Source organism: Micropterus dolomieu, linkage group LG05, assembly GCF_021292245.1.
Source record: "Micropterus dolomieu isolate WLL.071019.BEF.003 ecotype Adirondacks linkage group LG05, ASM2129224v1, whole genome shotgun sequence".
NCBI lineage: Eukaryota > Metazoa > Chordata > Actinopteri > Centrarchiformes > Centrarchidae > Micropterus > Micropterus dolomieu.
Window position 1 is genome coordinate 15,342,283 of NC_060154.1, and position 21,714 is coordinate 15,363,996.

A 21,714-nucleotide genomic window follows, 5' to 3' on the forward strand; every position below is an offset into this window, starting at 1 on the left:
TGAACGAGGGGCTAATTTTTTCCAATTTTCTAGGTGGCGCTAGCGAGTCATTTTGCAACGCCCATGTGCGAAACTTGTAGAATACGAAATTTTTCACCGGTTCTGACATGTTTGCAAATTTTGGTGAGTTTTCGAGTATGTTTAGGCCATGTCATTTGGGCCTACTTTGCAGAAAAAAGAAAAAAAAAAAAAAAAAAAAAAAAAAATAATCCGAGCAAATTCAATAGGGACCTCACACGGTCGTGCTCGGGCCCTAAATATAATCCGAGCAAATTCAATAGGGACCTCACACGGTCGTGCTCGGGCCCTAAATATAATCCGAGCAAATTCAATAGGGACCTCACACGGTCGTGCTCGGGCCCTAATAAAGTATTCCCCTTTTTGCTGGAGACGCCCTGGAACCACCTCAAGGACCCCTGGGGGTATCCGGACCCCACTTTGAGAACCACTGAACTAAACTACCTGGTTAATGTAAAGGTAAGATTGTGGGCAGTTCCAATCCATTATAGTTAAGGTACAGTTAATTTAAATTGACTGCATGGAGAAAGATTTTGGTCATGTCTGAGGGGCAAATTATTCACATGGCTGTTCCTCCCTGCTGTGAAAAGCCTTTTAAACGCTGTTGTGAGAATCCTCGCTAGCAAATTTCTTGGTTGACACATTACCTTGAAAGCCTGCAAAGTCCATTACTATAATTTTTTTCTAGGCTGCTTCTCTCTGAGTGCCTTCTATTATTCCGGTTACACCTCCTCTTGAAACAGCAAAGACAGTCGTGACTGGGTTGCCCCTTAAACAACAGAACACCACCCATCCCTCACTACCTACACACACAGCTTGTTGTTTTCTTTACGTGCTAATTCAGTAACTATGCTATGATTGTCGTGTTTGCCCACTTCGCTCTAATTTCCCCTTCTCCAGCCCTGCAGGAGGTGCTGAGAGCGAGCTGCCACAGCTGATCTGGGCGGTGTCATCTCCCTCCTGGCAGACACCTCGGGTGAATAAATAAGCCTCTAATGACGCCACCTTGAATTACGAAAATGCTTACAGCTGCACTATTAAAATGCAGGGGTTTTCTTCTGGAGCTGCAAAGTGGGACGCACACAACTGGGCTCTTCTATGAATTCTGACAGGCCTCTCCAGGATTACTTCTTCTACCAAATTGCAGGACCCCATTACTGGCTAAACCTACTGCCATCCAGCTTTCCAATTAGAGCACAGAGGGGAAGCCCGGCCACTTGTTGTAACAGTCGGCACCATGGGAGCTGGGAGTCAGGGAGAGCTGAGAAGTAGGGAGGGAGTCAGGAAGAGCTGAGAGGGAGGAAGGAAGGGAGAAAAACAGAGAAATTCCCGCCTCATTTTCTGTAATTCAAATCCTTAATTTGTCCATCATCATCCTACACACCGGAAAAATGGTTGAAGGTGCTGTAACTGCCACAAACATATTACTTGTCCAAACACAATACGATGTAATGGTCTTATTAAAACGTAGGTGTTGACTGATCTGAGGACAGATCTCCCTTAATCAATGACATGCAGCACTTTGAAATTGGATTAGGGACAGATTGTAGTTTAACTTTTCAGCTTGGCTTGATAAGGTGGATAAATCCTGAGGAGATCTTTGAATACCTCCGTGCAGTTCTGAAATTACCTACTCCAAAGCTTCCAAACAACTGCAGGCTGTTCGAGATGACACTGATACAGATGGATTATAATATATACCTGTAAAATATACCTGTGTTTGTAGGGCGTAATATACACCTCAGTAATGAGACAGTTCCCACACAGCTATTCCTAAAGGTTTTCAATTCCCTTTCCTCACTGCAGGCAGCAAAAAAGAACCAACTTCCAGTCCGTTAATTAGGTGTCAGACACGGAAACTAAACATAAACAGTGACAGATTATATTACTCAAAGGGATTACCTCCATTTGCGGTGTCATAAAGCAGGCACAGATAATTTGTAGTACTTAACTTTGGGAAAAGTTCATCCAAGTAGAAAGAGAAGTCTGTCATTATGGGCAAGGTTTTTCACTGCTTGTGATAAAATCCATGGCCTTCCAATTTAGCAATTTCTATTTTTCACTTGTCTGTCACCCCATCATTTCATTGCCCTCAGGCTCCGACAGTTGACTCATGTATCATGCAAGAAATGTTCAGAAATATTTGTGATACTTAACTACTACTACTGCATACTTTTTAGGATATAAAATAGGGACACATGCTAACAGGGACACTGCCAGCCATGTGTGTTTGTGTCTTATGTGCTGTGGGCATGCTCATGTGCGTGCAATGTGTGCTTTCAGACCATTAACATACAGTACTTGACTCTGAGCCCATAAACTTTGAAAGTCACTCTAGGTCTACCTCCAATATCACCTTCTGCTCTCTCATAGCGTTATTAGACATATCAATCTCTATCATTTTCAACGGAAAAACACACACAACCATACACCAATAATAAAAAGCAATAAAAGTGTTCAGAAAAAAAGGGATGTTTTCTTTTTCTTTCCATTTATTTGAGCCCAGCAGCAATAGAGGAGGTGGACTAAGTGCTGGAATGGCAGGGCCAAGACATAAAACCTCATCAGCCCTTATTGTGTGTCTGTTTTTGGCATCTCTTCATATTCTAAGATCTCCTTGTGGCTTAGCAGTTGGGTAGGTTAATAAAGAATTGAGATCTGAAGAGTTGTAGCAGACAGCAAATGGCTAAAGACACAAATAGATTCCCGGCAAGTGCACATTAGCTGATGAAGATTATTCCATAATGGTATCATTAAATATGATGAATCTAGTGATTTACCCTATTAATGTACTGCAGGGATATGCCGGAGGGTCCAATGATAGTGTGTGATAGTGTGGGAACAGTACAGTAAGATGATATTCTGTATGACAGCAGCTGCACAAGCATGAACTGCAACAGATCGGAGATAGGTGTTTTTTATGTTCAATTTTATAGTGCAATTGCAAACGTCTTTATTTAGCAGCTTTTTTTGTGTAGGTGTGACCTAGTTTGCATTTGTTTTGCGGTGTCTCAATGAGCACCTACATCTCATTGTATCACTGTAAATACACCTGGCATACATTCTTACAGTAAATACCTATGCCCATTACTTTATGTGTAACCCTGAAGGTATATTCTTCTCTCAATTTATTTCAGTGGCCCACTTTTTTGGCTTCAAGGCAGCATTCCTGTCTCTGACTGAAACAGAAATGACCCCAATACTGTGGTAACAATAATGTACTACAGAGGTGATGATAGCCTTGGACAAAGAGAAAACACGGACGCTGCCAGAGTCTAGAGTGAAACAGTTTTCTCAGAAGTTCTTGGTTATTTGGTGTAAAAACAAATAACAGCATTATTAAAGTGTGCAGGTGTAGGCTTTTTCAGTATATGTCTATATTGGTCATACTCATTGTCTGTAAGTAATTATATTAATATGATGATAGATGAGAAAAATTAACAAAATATTTCACTATTGAACATGCTGGACACAAGTTTTGCTCCTTGCAGAAATTTGAGGAAACTATGAACGCTATTTTTGTTCAACTTGTAATTAACCATTAGTTTATAATAATATTCCTGTCATGACCTAATGGTGCAAAAATAACATGCTTCCGCAAATGTCACAACTGATACATATGATGAGTAATTGCCAATGAGGTTAACGATGCAGAAAGCGTGATTATGGAGAGCTTGTTACCAATTTCATGCACTTCTGGGGAATTCATGAATTAAGGGAAATCAATTGATGAAAATGAACTTTTCGAAATACCTTGTGAGAGGCAATTAATCTTGAATGGGAGAGCTGCACTGGGCATGTAATTCAAAGATAAGCTATCACCCACTTATTGAAATAGTTTCTAATTTATTCATGCTAATCAGTGTCTTTCAGCCTCAGCATCTTGCTTATGATAAACAAAATGTCTCTGCATGGGCCACTCGGCTTTCGCTTTCAAGGATGATCACTGGTTTTTCAATTAGCTGCATGGCTACAAAGTGTCTTTTACCGCTGCCACGCACAAGGCTTATTTCAAATAGTTTATTGTCAAAATGAAACACTGAGACTGTCAGAGGGCACACGTTGCCTTCCAACAACGAAATATCAGCCGGTGACCAAACGACCGTTGCTATGGGTGATCCTCAGCTTACAGCCAATGTGAGGAGAGTTTCTGTGTGTGTGTGTGTGTGTGTGTGTGTGTGTGTGTGTGTGTGTGTGTGTGTGTGTGTGTGTGTGTGTGTGTGTGTGTGTGTGTGTGTGTGTGAGAAATGGATGAGCTGATGTAAAGACACAAGCTCTGTCTCCATCTGTCACTGGGCCTTGATGCAGCGCTAAAGGTCAAAGTTCAAACTTTAGAACTCAGGTCATGATTAATGGGGAGAGAGCAGTTGGCAGCTAGCAGACTCACAACACACCCAGTCACAGACTGGGAAGGAGCTCGGCTCAGCGGGTGGTTGGCTCTCTGCTCATCAGTTTGCCATACTCCGAATATGTACTGAGTCAAGACAGATGAAAGGCTTTTGGTGTCACTGTAGTCAGGTTCACATGCTATCATTATCTATCACAATTCAAGACCTAAAAAACACAGCCGATAAATTTAATCATAGTCCGACTCCAGAACAAGGCAGTATATATTGACGTTTTTATCTATAGCCTAATCCATCTTAGACATTTGATCATCCATATAAAAAAACAACTTGCACCTGCATTTCCGGACATGTAGTTTTATTGAAAAGCTAATGTGGAAAGCCTTTTTGGGGACAGAAACTGTCAAGTGTCATACTTCTCAAAGTGGCCTTGATAGTTATGACGAGTGGCTTCTAAAATATCCTAGTTTGGGCTTCTTGAGGACCCATCATCATCAGAGCAATGTGCAATGCCCCGTCTTTGTTCATCTATTTGTAATGACATTAAGCCATTATCTTGAAATATTAATCTGTTTCTCTGATTGGGCCATCCGGTAGAGAAGAAGCCTGAATTTTCCGGAAGAGTGTTGAATTGGCCGTGAACAAAGATGTTTTGTGAAATGACGTTGTGAACACATTCATGCATTGTTTGTCTCTGTCTCTCTCTGTCCTGATTTATTTCTCTCATTGGTGAATCAAAGTACATGATAAATAGCACCGGCTGCCAAACAATTCAAGGTTCAAGTGCTGAAGGGGATTAGTGATTATTCTCAGAGCGCATGTGTGTATATGCATGTGTGTGGTATGGGCATTTGTGCACGCCCACACTGTGTGTGCATACAACATGTGTATTGTGGTTTGTGTGTGTGTGTGTGTCAGCTGCCACATCCTCTGACAGTGCCCAGTATCGACTGCTTTTCTTCACAATCCGCCCCGCGGGCTGGTAGGAGAAGATTTTGGACTCAACAACACGAAGGTAATACAGGGCGATTTGTACCCACTGAGAGCTTTGGGAAAGGCCAAAGTCATTACTATTCAATAAATTGCTCATTATTAAAAACCCTGAGCTTGTACTTTGCAGAATACTGATGTCAGTTCTTGCTATTTGTTTACAGTGTTACTCTAGAGCGCCAATTGTTTAAAATAAAGAAGTTCGTAAAGAACATCAGTGACTCTGATCATTCTTTTTTTGCCTGGTTTGTGTGTTTGACAATACATCCTCTCCCACGCCGGCCTATAAATAAAGATGATCACTTAGTTCCCTGACAAAGCATAAGGGCTTCTGCAAGTGGATCGTAATACTGCTACAAGTCAAGGAAGCAGACTGATGGAGGAAATCTCTCATTGCTCTTTAATTGCACATTGGGCACCAGATGAATTTCAGGGATGAGACAGGCGAGCAGCTCCCCACTGCTGGTGGTCAGTCTGCATTCAGGGTGATGTATGCAACAGTGCTGTAGGGCCAGGGAGCGCAGCCTGTGATATTTATCTGCCCAATTAAGGCCAGTGTATCTCTGAGATGCCTGCCAATGCTTCACCCGCAGCAAATGTTTTTTCACAGCAGTTGTACTGTTGTTGAAGGTTGCATTGTATGATAAACACTGCCTAGAGGGCCATGCTTGGATCCACATAGAAGTGAGAGAACCCATGTCGCTGTTGTGATTTACACCTCTGAGAACCAACTGCTTAGCACCACAAAAGCCATGGCCTAACACCACTGGTGGATGAAAAGTCTGAAGTTATATTGTTCTCGCTCTCAATTTGGCTGTCTCATCTTCCATGATGTTTCTGGAGTGACATACATTCAACATAAATCATCTTAGGGGGCTGCTTTTTGTCCACTCGCCTTCCCCAGAATTTCACTGGCACTTTTCAGTTCGGTTTTCAGTTGACTGACACCCACACACACACACTTTAATTCTTATTACGTTCTTAAAACGTGACTATTATAATGTAAATTATATAAAATTATCCCGTGATAGAAGATTTTGACCATATCGCCCACCCCTAAAGTAGAGGCAAGGAAACAGCAAAGCTGGATGATCGCCAATTTGGACAGATTGGAGAAACAGCATCAGAAAAATATGAATTCAACAATAATGGATCACTGTGTTTAAAAAGGGAAGTCTGTACATTTCATTGGTTTAGTATCACTTGTAAGGTTATTATCATTAAAAAACATTGTCATTAACTGAAATAAAAATAAAAACAAGGCTTTACAAAAAATGATAACTAAACCTAAAATAACTAAAACTGTATTGAAGCTTTACAAAACCAACTAAAATGAAAGAGTCCTTAGTTTACGTTTATTTATTTTATAGGACCTAATAAGCCTACATTTCGAGTGGATATGAAGCCGGGGGAACTCACGTTGCGGGACACTTGGTCTGGCCAGATCTATGGGCCGGACCAGCAGTTCAGCGGTGCACGCAGTGATTAGCCAAAAGGCACCTGTTGGTGAGCCGCGGGTGTGTTATGCTTTTGTCCTCCACATGAAGAGCTGGTGTGCTGCGTGTCTGTCTTGTCTTGTTACTAATAAAAACTAAATTAAAACTAAGCATTTTCAAACAATAAAAACTAACAAACCCACATTAAAAACTAATTCAAACTAAACTGAAATTGAAAACAAAGTCAAAACAAAATAAAAATAAAAATGAATGAAAAATCCAAAACTATGTGGTTTGACTTACAGTCCCCTCCAAAAGTATTGGAACAGTAAGGCAAATTTCTTTGTTTTTGTTGTTCACTGAAGACATTTGGGTTTAAGATCAAAAGATGAGTATGAGACAAGAGTTCAGAATTTCACCTTTCATTTCCTGGTATTCACATCTAGATGTGTTAAACAACTTAGGACATATAACCGTTTCTATTAGACCACAGCATTCTTAGGTGAGCAAAAGTAAAGGAACAAATAATCTTAAAGTAAATAACATTTAATATTTGGTGGCATAACACTTGCTTGCAATAACTGCCTCAAGCCTGCGACCCATCGACATCACCAAACTGTAGCATTCTTCATATGTGATGCTATTCCAGGCTTTTACCGCAGCTTCTTTCAGTTCTTGTTTGTTTCGGGGTGTTTTTCCCTTCAGTGTCCTCTTAAGGAGAATGAAATGCACGCTCTATTGAGTTAAGGTCAGGTGATTGACCTGGCCAGTCTAAAACCTTCCACTTTTTTCCCCTGATGAAGTCCTTTGTTTTGTTGGCAGTGTGCTTTGGGTCATTGTCCTGCTGCATGATAAACTTCCTCCCCATTAGTTTCAATGCATTTCTCCGTAAATTGGCAGACAAAATGTTTCTGTTTCTGTACCGCTACCATCATCAGTTACATCATCATTAAATATTAATGAGCCTGTTCCAGAAGCAGCCATGCACGCCCAAGCCATGACATTACCTCCACCATGCTTCACAGATGAGCTTGTATGCTTCAGATCATAAGCAGTTCATTTCTTTAGCCACACTTTGGCCTTTCCATCACTTTGGTAGAGATTAATTCTTACTAGTAGTACTTCTTTGCAAATTTCAATCTGGCCTTCCAATTGTTACTGCTGATGAGTGGTTTGCATCTTGGCCTCTATATTTCTGCTCTCTGAGTCTTCTTGGAACAGTGGATTGTGATACCTTCACCCCTGCATTGTGGAGGTCATTGGTGATGCCACTTACTGATGTTTTGGGGGGTTTCTTCACAGCTCTGACGATATTTCTGTCATCAACTACTGTTGTTTTCTTTGGCCGACCTGATCGACGTCTGTTGCTCAGTACACCAGTAGTTCCTTTCTTTTTCAGGACATTACAAATTGTTGTGCTTGCTATGCCCAGTGTTTGTCCAATGGCTCTGGTCAATATTCCTTCTTTTCTCAGCTTGACAATGGCTTGCTTTTCTCCCATAGACAGCTCTCTGGTCTTCATGTTGGTTCCTCTTTAATAGGAAATGCAGTCTTTATAGGTTTGAACCAAGGATGAAAACTTAGACTAGTCACGCAGAGCTATTTAATGTTTGGACAATCAACCTAAAAGGCAACACCTGGGCAACAAGAAACATCTGTCAGTCACATGTTCCAATACTTTTGCTCACTTGAAAAAGTGATATGTCCTGAGTTGTTTAACACATCTAGATGTGAATACCATGAAATGAAAGCTGAAATTCTGAACTCTTGTCTCATACTCATCTTTTGATCTTAAACCCAAATGTCTTCAGTGAACAACAAAAACAAAGGAATTTGCCTTACCGTTCCAATACTTTTGGAGGGGACTGAAAGACCATAGGTTGTGCCAACATTGTTCAGTGTTTATGTTCATGTGAAATATCTGCAGTGAGTGTTACGTTTTATCAAAGAGATAAAGAAAAACAATCAAACAGCACAGTGATTTGAATTAATTAGTGATTGAGAACTACTGTTTTTTCAAAAAAGAGTGAGCAAGCGTGGTGAGTAGCAGCATTTGCCTCTGAATTGCAGTCACGTCTTAAAACGATTCAAGGTCTGGTGTTGTGCTCAGTGACTGCTGTTTCCCCTGTTGAAAAAAGACCAATCAAACGTTGTAGGTGGGAATAAGAATGTGCCAAAGTGACAAAAGCTCAAGATCAAGCAAAATGACAAAACGCGGAACACTAGAATAAAAACCTCGTAATAGTCTGTTTTAAATAAACGGCAGGTTACAATAATTCATGATTCTCGAGTGATTGATTTAAATGAAATTACTGACTAGTAAAGTTTTACATCATACAAAATAATTCTTTGATGTTGAAGCTTTACCAGTTATTAGCCATCTGTGTATGCTGACATCTGTAATGTAGAATGGGCCATTGGTGTAATTACTTGACTATCATCACAATTAAAAACCTCTGGCTTTATCACTATTGGTGGTGATGTTGTAGTGGATGACACATGCCTTTGGTGTGAGAGAACTGGGTTCAGTACCACTGTGACACATCCACCAATGTGTCCCTGAGCAAGACCCCTAACCCCGAGTTGCTCCAGAGGTGTGTGACCTCTGACATGTGATTTTCATTAGTATGGGCATGTAGAGAATACTTTGGAAACGGAAGGATAATTGAAGTGGGACAGCACTCAAGATAATTCTCAGGGAGTGAGTCTATATCTGCTTTGGAACAAATGCATTACTCTAACTCGCATCTAATGTACAATTGTAAACACGCATTTCAAAGTATAAAAAGTACAAAAAATATCACTCTGCTATTCACTGTGAGTAAAGTAGGCCATGCAGAGAGCAATCAAGCTTTCCATAATAGATAACTCTGAATCTGAGATTAAGAAAACTGACATTTTGAGCTAACACAGGTTAAAGCAAATATGGTAGAATCAATATGCAGCGGTGACACTGTGCAAGTTCACCTTCATCTTGTTTCACCTGTGAAGACCATCCCAAGCTCCCAAATAAAAATGCTCTCCACTTCTGTTGCATCTATTCCCTCTCTAGGGAAGAGAGACGTAAGAACTGAGTGGCTGACCTTTGTCCTTACTCATTTTAATTAACCGTAGCTAATATCAGCTATTTCGTTGATGAGGACTCACATTAGTGCATGTGCACAGACACACAATCACCTACACACACATGCATGAAGATGCACAAATATAACGCTGCATGCACATGCAAACACATAACAGAGTACAGAAATGTACAAGGGCTAAGAGAGGGATTCACAAACTCACATTCAGACATACACACACATACACAAATGACTAATGATTAGTGGCTAACTAAATGTCAGGGGCCATAATGGCAAATCTGTTCCTTTAGACACTATATTCTCTCAACACTTTCCCTGAAATATCAGTGGCAGGCCGCGTTGTATTAATGCATTATTATTCCACTAAGACTCTTCATACACAGATATCCCAGCCAGGAACAGTAACAGCAGTTCACTATCCTCTTCTCACAGCACTCAAACATCATACATCCAGTCTTGAGGAATTATTGCATTAGGGTTGTTGCAGTCTGTTTTAGTTTTTTTACTTTGATACCATACACAAAAATTACAGTATTTCTTAATTTAATACAAAACTAGACCTCAACATCATGATCTATTCATATTTACATTAAAAAGTAACACATGAAGCAGACCTAAAATTTAGTTATGCAATTTAATAAATTTATGAGAATTGATACCCAATTATGAATTTTTAAGATTCATAAAATCAATGTTCCTTGTTAAGGGCACCACCGGAGTTGTTATAATCCTAGAGTCTCCGGACCTCTAGGTAGTTTTGAATAATTATACAATTATTACTAGTGATCAGTTAGTTAATAATCGCTCAATTATCTTAAATCAGTCAGTCTCATATCTAAAGGGTCAATTCTCTTGGCAGGAACTAGAAATAGGCAACACACACAGCTCTTGATTATATTACAGTGAATTTATTCTCTAAGGTGATAAAAAGATGGTTGGATACAGGGAACAAACATTTGCTGAACAATGAGCCTGGAGGTTCGATTGTGGGAAGCATTTGAGTCATACGGCATAGAAGAGCTAATGAAAGTAAACTAATGCTATAATTTTAGGAGTTAAAATGGACATCTGATCACAGATCGTGTGTTAAGTCTTACTGCTTGTCGACAGTCTGCTTTTGGCCTGTTGCACGGGTCCCACGCTAGCTGCCCGATCCTGGCTTTTTGCTAGGGATTCTCCGGGGTTCTCCGTGTCTGATTGAAAACGCCTCCTCCGTCTGGCAATTCGGCTGTTTTCAGGTTTCCTTCATTGTAGCTGGCGAGATCTCGTGACTTGGTCTGACCTCGGTGAAGTTGGCTCTACGAAAAAGGCTTAAAATGGAACTTGGTCGTTCCTGAATTAGTCCAGTGTAACTTAACGGACTTATAACTTTAACAAACAAGAGAAATAAAGAAATTAAAAACAAACTGAAGGGCAGATCGATGTCGCGGCACTTCAGGTGTGTAGCTTCAGGCGAACAAAGGCCTGTCTCGCTGGCCGGGTCTGGGCGTTGCCTGGCGAGGCACGCCACACGCGTGCCGAAGCGTCCAGCGAGCCGAGCAGAGTGGAAGAGAGCCAACAGCGAAGAGAAGAGCGCGAGAGGTTGCGTGTCGCTCTTTTGTTGCCTGGGGCGTGGTTCCCCAGGGGACGTCTCAGGTTTCCCAAGGGACTGCCTTTCTAATCTTAATGTCTAAAAGAAATCTATTTGCACGTCTTATAATCAAATATTTTCCACAATCGAACCTCAATGGTTGAACGGTTGTACTGTTCTAGGCATTTGGTAACAGGAAACAATTGTCACATTATTGGTCAGGATATTTATACATTTAACGGCATTTCCGACGAGGGCATGTAATACTTATTTCGTCCACTTGGTGGAGCTCAGGTTACATGAGGAAAGCTTGGATTACATTAGATGAAGGAGTGTCTTGCTGAAAATAAAAACACTGCACAAGTTACTTTCTTTTCAGCACTAATATCAACAACGGATAGGAACAACAGTTAACATAACTACTCAAATAGAGGCAAACATAATCAGGTAACTAAAGATTTAATTAAACTTAATTAAATGCTTTGAGTCTTTGGAGACTGCAGTCCTTAGCCATTCAAAGTTCGGCTGTCCTGGATTGTGTCACACCTAGGTGAGACAAGGAGTATCCCTTTGATGTGGTAATAAAACAAAGAATAAGGTCAGTTGCCACGGAAACATGTGTGGAGGGGGGCAGTTTTGATAGGCTGTTCAGGGAGAGGCCAATGGCTGGTTTGTGTCCCTTTGTCAGTTTAACAGTCAGGCCCCGCGTTATCAGCTTCGGAATCAAAAAGGTGCCAGTTTTATGGTCGGGCTAGCACTTAGAGAAAGCAACTTTGACCCCTCCCCCTTCTTCTCTGGGGAGTAGCTCCAAATTTATTCAATATAAAATGCACAAATCCACACCGTTGTTCACTACACACATTAAACAAGTAAGTAAAAATAGTTATAATTGTAGCCATAATGCTAGAAAATTTCTGCCACCTTGTTTTACATATTTCTTTGAGACCATGTAGAGAGCCTAACCATGGGATCCTACTTCGGACAAAATATGTATGGTAGTCAATGGCAAGAGACAACTAATTTTTTGATCCTGTTTAAATTGTGCGCTGAATTACACAAATGATGATGGTCAATTGAAAATATACATTTCAAAGTCAAGAAAGTCGCAGCTTGATGCAAAACTGTTTAAGTATGAAAATGCATAATTACAAATTTCTCATTTCATTTCTCTCAATGACAGAAGCTAACGTTACTGAACCTAACATCAAAGAACTTACATGAGAGGATGATGTGATAAAAGGACCGAGTCGTTGGATTTAACACATCAGATGAGATATATTGCTGTGCGGAACATAGCCAAGTTCTCTAGCTAGTAGCAACCAAGCAATGAACGTTAGCTAGCATTACCGCGTTAACATGTGATGTACATAGTGCATGACGAGAGATGTAGTTCATTGAACGGTTTTCACATAAAACGAAATGTAAATTTACTGATGTATGACAAACTGCAACTTTCTTGATGGACAAAATAATCTTTTAAATTGACAAACATCATCTGTGTAATTCAGGGCACAGTTCAAACAGGATCAAAAATAAGTTGTCTCTCGCTATTGATTACTTCTGAAGTAAGGTCCCATGGGCCGGAAGCGGAAGTGAGTGACTTGGCCTCTCTATTCTGTACATGTAAGCCTTTTGCGAGAGGGGATCAACCAGGGGGTTCAATCATTAACACTCAGCTGTCATTAACACTAAAATGCATGGATTGCATATGTGTAACAAAAGGCTAAAGTAAATTTCTAGTTAAGGGGTTCAAGCACAGAACTCTGTGAGAGAACTAAAATAACCACTATCCATACATGTAAAGAAATAAATTCTGCATACCTGTGGGTGGCACCTGACTTTACTGAAATGACTATAAATGTTGATTGCCTCATGTCTTTGTCCATTTTGACTCTGTTAAAGAAACAGTAGTGTTGAAACATTTGCACAATTAAAGGCTGCAAATCAATCACTGTGCTCCCGTCTCTGTTTTTCCCTTGGGAGTTTGACATCCTCCAACTGAGAAGCACCTGATTCAGCTGCTTATTGATTTAAGAAGTGCACAGAACTCTGTTTCTTACCAAAATGGCTACTCAGGTAGGAGAATGGCTTATTCAGTGTTTAATTTTTTATACCACTTATAGGCTATTATAGTAAATTGCCAGTCTACTAGCAGTATTCAATTTCACCTTTGGGTGAGACAGAGAGACTATTGACAAAATGTCCTGCTATGTCTCAGTTTCGATAAAATAAGGAGAACTTAACATTAAACTGTATAAGTTCAAATTTAAATGGGAAATAGTTTCACCAACATGTTCACGTGGTGCAATCTATTTTTAATTGAATAAAGAGCAAGGTAGAGCTAGGTTGCACTAGTGCTTAGAGTTAGCTAATCCTCAAGAGGAATTCACACCAGTAAATGAGAGAAAAATGTCATTGAGATGGTGCTCATTCTCTGGATTAACTCAGAGTTACGTTAAACTGTAGTTGACAGGACTGTACTTTCTTACTCAGGTCATGAGAAAGTTAAAACTATTTCAAATGCACCCAGCAATTAATGAGTGACAGAATCATAACATATTGAGAAGAAACTGTGATTAGCTGGGCCTTTTTTTATGCCATACTCTGTGATTATACTCTATCTCTGTCCTGACATCAAAGAGAGGAGCGACGACCTGGAGATTTAACCTGCCATTTCACTTCGTGCTGAGAAACACTCTCCCCAGACAGACTCACTCCATGGGCGTGGGCGATGAGTTTTCACTGTAGATCCGCTCTGATCCATATTAATGTCCAAAGCATTTTCATCACATACAGGATTATGCCTCAAATTTTTTGAAAATGTTAACCCTATGAAGTACTACATCACACACTGCGGGATCATGTGAAGTCTTATATAAAATCCTTATACTGCATTTCCTGTATGCCGTTCATTTCGATGGCGCATGATTCTGTGATAGTTCGGTATTAGATGCATGCTGACACTTAGTATTTATAAAAAAACTTATTCACACTGTATGACTATGTAGCAGCATGATTCCTCTGAATGAACTGTTAAACTCAACACCTTACAGTTTTGGGTTTACAGTGATGGAAGCTTGGCAGTTACTGGTGAAGGGAAACTTGCCTCTTTCTCCCACTTCGCTGTGACAAGATATTCTCAGATGAGAGGTCCTGTGCATATTTAATATATTATCACATCTACAATCTTAATTAACAGACAGGAAGGAAAAAGAATGGCGGCTGAGGATGAGGTTAGTCATGTGGTGTGTAGAACGGCGGGCCTGATACCAATCTCTCATTCCTCTGTATCCTGCATCAGATAGTGGTCACAGTAGACTGTAAATAGGTCAGCGTGTGCAAGGTGGAGATGAGGATAGGCAGATGAAGACCAGGGGTACAGCAAGGTAGTAGAACACGAAGAGCTGGCCTTATGTGGACCAGGAGTCTGTAATAGTCGCAGTTCATAGGGTTGTGAGTGATGTCACTGATATTATCAGTGCATAGCCACAAGGCAGAACCCATTCAGTTTAATCTTGTTAAGTCAAGTATTTAAAGGGAGGGTTTAACTGCTCAGCAGTTACCTGTGCCAAATGTACCTGCCGGAAAACATGGGCCCTTTTAGTAATTCAGCAGACCCTGATGGCCCTGATGAGTATTGATTTACCTGAGATTATGTGAGAGACCCATTTAGGCGCTGGTAGATATTGAGTATTACATTGTGATAAACATTTTCACTCCCCAAATTATTGGTGTGATGCTGCAACAACCTTTGCAGTAGCCATTGCTAAAACATTAGTGTAACTCCACCTTTGCATCACTGTACAGAACATTATATATGTAATGTTCTCATAGGTTTCTCACGGAGTGGAGCAGAGCAGTGGCCTGTACCATGAAGAAGGATTTGAGTTTATCCAGATAACTTCGGGGTTAACCCTGGGTTTTCCAGGATGGTGGTTCCCTTCTTACAGGGGTAGATTGCCATGGTAACCTATGCTGAACAGCTAGCCTGATAAGAGATTAACTCTATAAAAACGCTGCCTACTATCAGCTCTCTTGGAAAATGACATCACCATCTGTATGAGATCCCACAGACTGTTTCATTGGCTGCTTTTATGTTTGCTGCGGTAATGTCAAAAAACTTTTGTATGCTATAGCGATGTCATCCTACAGAGACTGATTGAAAGCCTTAGGCTATTATACAGTTTTTTACAGTAAACCTACTAACTGCTTTGAAATGTGTTACATATTTTTTATTTGCTCCCAGTCCGTTTCCCACAGTCTGTCACAGCCGTTAAAATAATGGGTTTCACTTTTCTTGTGTAAGGTTGAATATTATGAGCAGTTTGGTAAGGATATTGAAATAAATTTTAATATGAACGGCTATTTATTTTAGGTTAGTATCTTTCTTTCGTCTCCAGACTGGTCATGTTCGCCCCACCTTTTGCGATGTGGGTGCATGTAATGAGGTGAGTTTTTAGTAGCCCAAATGTAGAGATTTAGTCTTTCAAACATTATTTGAGCACATTTTATGGCATTAATGGATTTTCATTTCATTGCTTTATGAAGTAAATTTAGAACAAAGTTTGGAATACTTTTGAGTGTGTTAAATAAATTAGTCTCATTTATGAAGTGACGAGAAGTTCTTTAAAGTTAGGTGGAAGACCACTGTAATGTTCTTGTGCAGTGTGTGTAAAACACCGACTAAACACTCAGTTAAACCGTAGCCAATGAAGAGAGAGTTGTAGTAAGATTGATCCTTTACTGAGACACTTCTTCATACATGCTGTCTGTGTGGTGAAAACTGTAAATAAAGGCAGTACAAACATATTCAATGTTCTTAACTAAACTAAACACCATTGTACATAGTTGTAAATATGAACATACATCATGCATATAGCATGGCTGTTAGCTTGCACACTAGGGTAAAAACAAAAACGTTTTTTGAATTAACTTATCAAACATAATTTTTTTTAACAAATCCCTGCTAATATATGAACTTTAACATGTCTATTATCAAATGAATTAACTTACGGCATTGCCTCTATGATGTTCCAGAGTGGATGCAAGCAGATTAGTCTCAGGGCATACATGTCTGCTTTCCTTTCCGCATGTGGAGATAAACAGGAAGTCGCTAAACAGGAAATGACGAAACCGGAAGTAGCTAAACAGGAACCGACGTCATGGTGTGAAACGAAAATAATACTAATTTACAGATTATTTATTTTGAACTGAGAAGTAGTTATGTACCTCATTTCCAACTAAAAATAAAAACCAACGAAATAATTCATAAAAAAATTAAGAAAGCCCTAAAGGCACCACAACCACTTATTCAGTGCCCGAGTCTTTTAATGTGGAAACGCCAACGCACAGTCGAGCTGAAAGAATAAGGCTGATATTTTCATACTCATATGAATTCATCAAATCAAAGCATTAGCCTATTATAGACTAGGCTACACCTGTTCATTTAGGTATTCACACTGTCTACGATTTTCTGTCTCCCTGCATGTGTCAGCTGCAGCCGTGCTACTTAGACCATGCCGTATTTCTGTAGTGTTACAGTTTGCTTGTCATGGTTAGGCTGAGTGAAGCGGCAGGGAACTGAGGAGTGTGGACCCAAATGCAGACAACGGCAAGGTGAGAGGGGGATGCAGTTCAACATAAAGTGTATTCGAAAAAAACTAAACAGGCTTACGTGGAAGCTCGGGGCATAAAGTCCAAACAAAGCAGAATCCGAAACACAGATAAATCCAACAAAGAGTAAATCCAAGGGACACAGGGAAATCCAAAAACTCGGAACACAAGCAAAGCGGAACACTCAACATCAGACGACAAGGACGCAACATAGACAAAACTGAACTGAGGGATTAAATGCACAGGCAAACAATCAGGGAGGGTGTGCACAGGTGAGACTCATGAGGAACTAATTAGGCACACAGACGTGGGCCCAATCCCAATGTCCCTCCTCACAGATTTACAGACTTTGAGGCGCGTTCCCGGGAAGTCCGTGAGGGCTTAGGGCTGTCCCACTGTCAAATCGTCAAGTGCGTGAGGGCTCTCACGGACATTTTGAGCCCTTTATAGTCCTTTTCTTAAGTCCGCATTTCTGCAGACTTTGGCTGAGGGAACTGCCCACAGTTCATAGCGGTATGACGTAAAATACAGGGGTTACCCATAGACTGTATGGGGTTACCAGGGGAAGCCCGGAAGTGAGAGAAATATCACGGCAAATCCGCGTATTAAGAAAACAGTAAACAAACAAGCATCGACACCAATGCTGATGTCACAATGGTTGAAAGTTTTCTTTACTTAAGATGCTGCATAGGACACATTAAGTCAGAGGAATGCAATAACCTTATGACATACTTAGTTTATTCAATTATTTATTTAAGTTTTTGCTTGATGATGCTATTTGACCAACAATAGTGTATTGATAAATTACAAAATTGACATTTAGGCTACCTCTCCTCCACTCTGTAGGACAAGAGCCTGCAGGACTTAAAAATAAATAAGGCAAAAACATAAAATAAAAAGTGTGCAACGTGTTTCAGCATCGTTGAGGTAACATGATAAAGTGGCAAAGGGCTGCCCCATTCCTGTTTACAGCATTTTGAGCCCTCACAGCCTCTTGCACTCAATCACTTTCCAAGTGACGTCAGTAAAGTCTGTGAGGGTTCAGGGCTTAGGGTTTAGGGGGGACATTGGGATTGGGCCAGACACAGGGCCTTTCTCAATCTGTGTTCTTGTCTGTACTTGTGTTCTTGTGTACTTGTGAAACGTCATCTTTTGTGGCCCAAGTACTGTCCCAATACACTTTTTGGCAAGAACGGTTAAAATTCCTGGAAGTGTTCTTGACATGCCCATTTTACCGAGGATGCATCGGTTGGTAACTTGTGTGAACTTGACGGCACAGATATCCCAGCATTCATTTCGGCATTCAAGCAAGTAGCGGCAAGAAGCTGAGAGAGGCCGACAACAGAACGTTATTACTATTTTCGTTAGTTATTTTAAATCCACTTCTGAGAAGTTTTGAGGCGACAAATCAATTGTGTAGATGTCGAATATTGGCAGTTTTTCTAAAATTTATGGCAAATCGAAAATGTGCTCAAATGTTTTTGGAGTTGTGATGCTTGGCAACCATCAGCGGGGGGAGCTAGCGAACCAGCCCGCAGGGGAAGCTAACCAGCCGGCCTGCCAGTCCGCTCACAGAGCCCTCAGACACGCAGACCACTGCAGCCAACAAAGCAGAGAGTCAAGCTACAACGGCAGAGTAAAGACCCACAGTTGAAAGATAGTTTTAACGTTCGTACCGCTGTTATTCTGCCATTACATTCAGAGTAATTTTGTAAGGTTTTAACTTAAATCAAGAGACACCTGGATGATGTACAGAAAAATCTGGTCTTGCGAAACTTCGGAAAAAATAAACAGAAACAGAATGAAAGTGGACTGTCTTTGCTTTATTATTATTATTATTATTATTATTATTATTATTATTATTATTATTAGCCATTACACTGTTAGTGTTAGCGTTGTGGTCACAGTATTTGCCTTTTATTTGCTTTTATTTTATATAATTTTTATGTAAAAGCCTACAATTAACCTGATTCTGAGCTTTTTGTTTTGGGGGATAAAGCCTGGCTGTTATAATAATTAGAGCGATTTAGAGCAATGCAGGCGACCTCTGCGCTTGGGGTATTGCGCAATACCAGCAAGAACGCATCGTCTCAAACTGGCGTTTTGTGTGCTTGTGACATTGCAAGTTCATTCTTCCAAGAACGACTAGCAAGAACATTCTCCCCTAGAACACAAGTCCATTCTTTGCATTCTTGGTTTTGAGAAACACCCACAGTGAAACAGATAGGCGAGACAGGCCATGAAACCAAAACGGAACCAACCAGAATAAAGAATAAAACAAAAACACAAGCAGACAGATCCATAGGCAAAAGTACAAAAAACAGGTAGAGGTTATAAACTGAATATTGAATGAACAAGACTAAAATAAACTAACAGAACAAGAACAAAGCTAGACGAGAACACCAGACACTGATGGTAGCATTATAAAACAGGAAGTAAAGCATGCGACAATACTCAAGACATAAATAACTAAGGACAAGGAACAAGAGAAACAGAGCCAAATAGAAAGACACATAAAACAATGGCAAAAACCAGAAACACACAGGGAAAAATACAACTCAAACATAACCCAAAACTACACTTATAACATTGCTCTTTGTTTGGAAAATGACACTCTGATGCCAGTGGACTTGTTCCTGTCTGTGATCGGTCATCTGCTGCTAACACTCTCTTTTATGTGACCACGCTCACGGCTGGATTGGGAAACCCTGGGTTGAGTTACCAAATTGATAGCCAGCTTCGTGGTACCACTTATCCAGATCATAATTGTTAGGGTTAGTGAAGCCAGATAACAAAAAGAGATCCTGGGTATGTTGAACTTGCTTCATGGTTGTTACGGCCCTTGAGCCCTGTGTCTGTGTACTGCTGCTCGTCTGTGCTCTGCAGGTCCTGCCCTTCCCCCCTCTAATGTTGCAGCCAGGAGGCTAGGGTGCACACCTGTCCCCAGTTTACAATCAGCGGGAGCGTAGGAGCCGGTATAAGGAGCAGAAAGCAGGCAGACTGTGTGTGGAGAGTGGGGAGTGCAGACGGCCGGGTGAGCCGGGTGAGCCGGGTGAGCCGGGTGAGCCGGGTGAGCCGGGTGAGCCGACAGTGCAGCAAGCGATAAGTCTGAACCTTGTGGTGGGGTTCACTCCCTCAGTGGAGGGAGGGCGAAATTCGTTATTGTATCCTGTGTTGTTTTCTCATTTGTGGTATTTGTGGGCGCTTCCTTGTTTTTGGGAAGTTTTTTGTAGACCCTCCCTGAGGGTACCTTAGCTTTTTTTTTTCTCCTCATTGTAAATAAAACGCGTATGACCTGTAAAAGCTGTCTCCTGGCTTCCTTCAACCTGGAATGATTCTATTATTGTCACTAACCTCCTCATCCCCTGGACTTTCCACTGGAGGTTCGTAACAATTTGGGGGCTCGTCCGGGATCCTTTTTCCCAAACATTCTGGGTTGTGGGGAAGCACTTATTGTCTGTATTTGTGTTGGAACTGTTCACATTGACTGTTGCGTGTGGGTTTCCACTGTCCAGTTTTTCCAGGGTAGACCTTTCCCCAGCTCGTTAGAAGTGTCCAGCTAGGCTGCCTAGCAGTCTTTCCATCGGGCACTTGGTTGTTATTTTTCCTTTATTTTCGGGGCAAATCCTGGGTGGGGAGCGAGTTCCCTGTCGGAGGTAGGCTTTCGGGGCCCTGGCCACCGAAGTTTCGCCTTTAAAGTCGCCTCGAGCCCAGCATGCCCCAGAAGACAGCTTAGGCTAAGTTTTGGGTAGGCAGGGCCCTGGGGAAGGGGTTGCTCTTTTGAGGAAGCTGGTGTGTGACTGTTCTGTAGCCGATACGGTTGTATTTTGTCTGCGTACACTTGTTGTTTTACACTGTTGTGTGGTGTTACTGCTTCCGTTGGTGTTAGCCAGGTAGCAATTGCAGCAAAGATGGCTGTGTTTTGTTTGGAGGGGTTTGTAGCCAAACCTACGCTAGGGCAGCTGGATGGATGTAGGAAAGCTGATCTGTTTGCTATCGCTAAACATTATGGGTTTTCTGTGTCTAGCTCTCTGGTTAAAGCAGAGTTGCGGGCCGCTGTAACTGACGGGTTAGTGCAGAGCGGTGTCTTGAGTTTGACAGATTTGCCCGCTGGGGCAGCAGCGAGGCAGTCTGCTTCCGTGGCGGAGGATGTGGCCACGTCACCTGATGCAGCGGATACACTCGGTGTGAAGCCGGGCGGGGGTAAGCAGTTCACCCTGCCAAGATATTATCCATTGTCCGTGGAGTCCTCCCCTACCTCTAGAGAGGACGCACGGTTGAAGGTTCGTTTGGCTCGGCTCCATTTGGAGCGGGAGGAGCGCGAACGCGAGCACCAGCTCAGGAGGGAGTTGGAGCTAAAGAAGTTGGAGGCAGAAACCGCCATTAGAATGCGCGAGTTTGAGCTGCGGTCAGCGCAGTTCTCAGCCACCGCTGCCGGTACTGGGTCATCAGGATCTGCCCTCCCTAGTACCTTTGATGTAAGTAAACACATTTCTCTAGTCCCTGTCTTTCGTGAGACTGACATTGAGAGCTATTTCACTGCTTTTGAGCGCATTGCTGTTGCCCTGAGGTGGCCAAAAGACGTGTGGGCCATCCTGCTACAGTGTAAACTGTCAGGGAAAGCTCAGGAGGCTTGCTCATCACTGTCTGTGCAGGAT

At 41.4% G+C, this 21,714-nt stretch overlaps 1 protein-coding gene across 1 annotated transcript in view; it reads right to left on the bottom strand.

Moving 5' to 3' along the window:
• negr1 (neuronal growth regulator 1) overlaps window positions 1–21,714 on the bottom strand; it is a 192,603-nt gene that overhangs the window by 88,911 nt on the left and 81,978 nt on the right. The window lies entirely within an intron of this gene.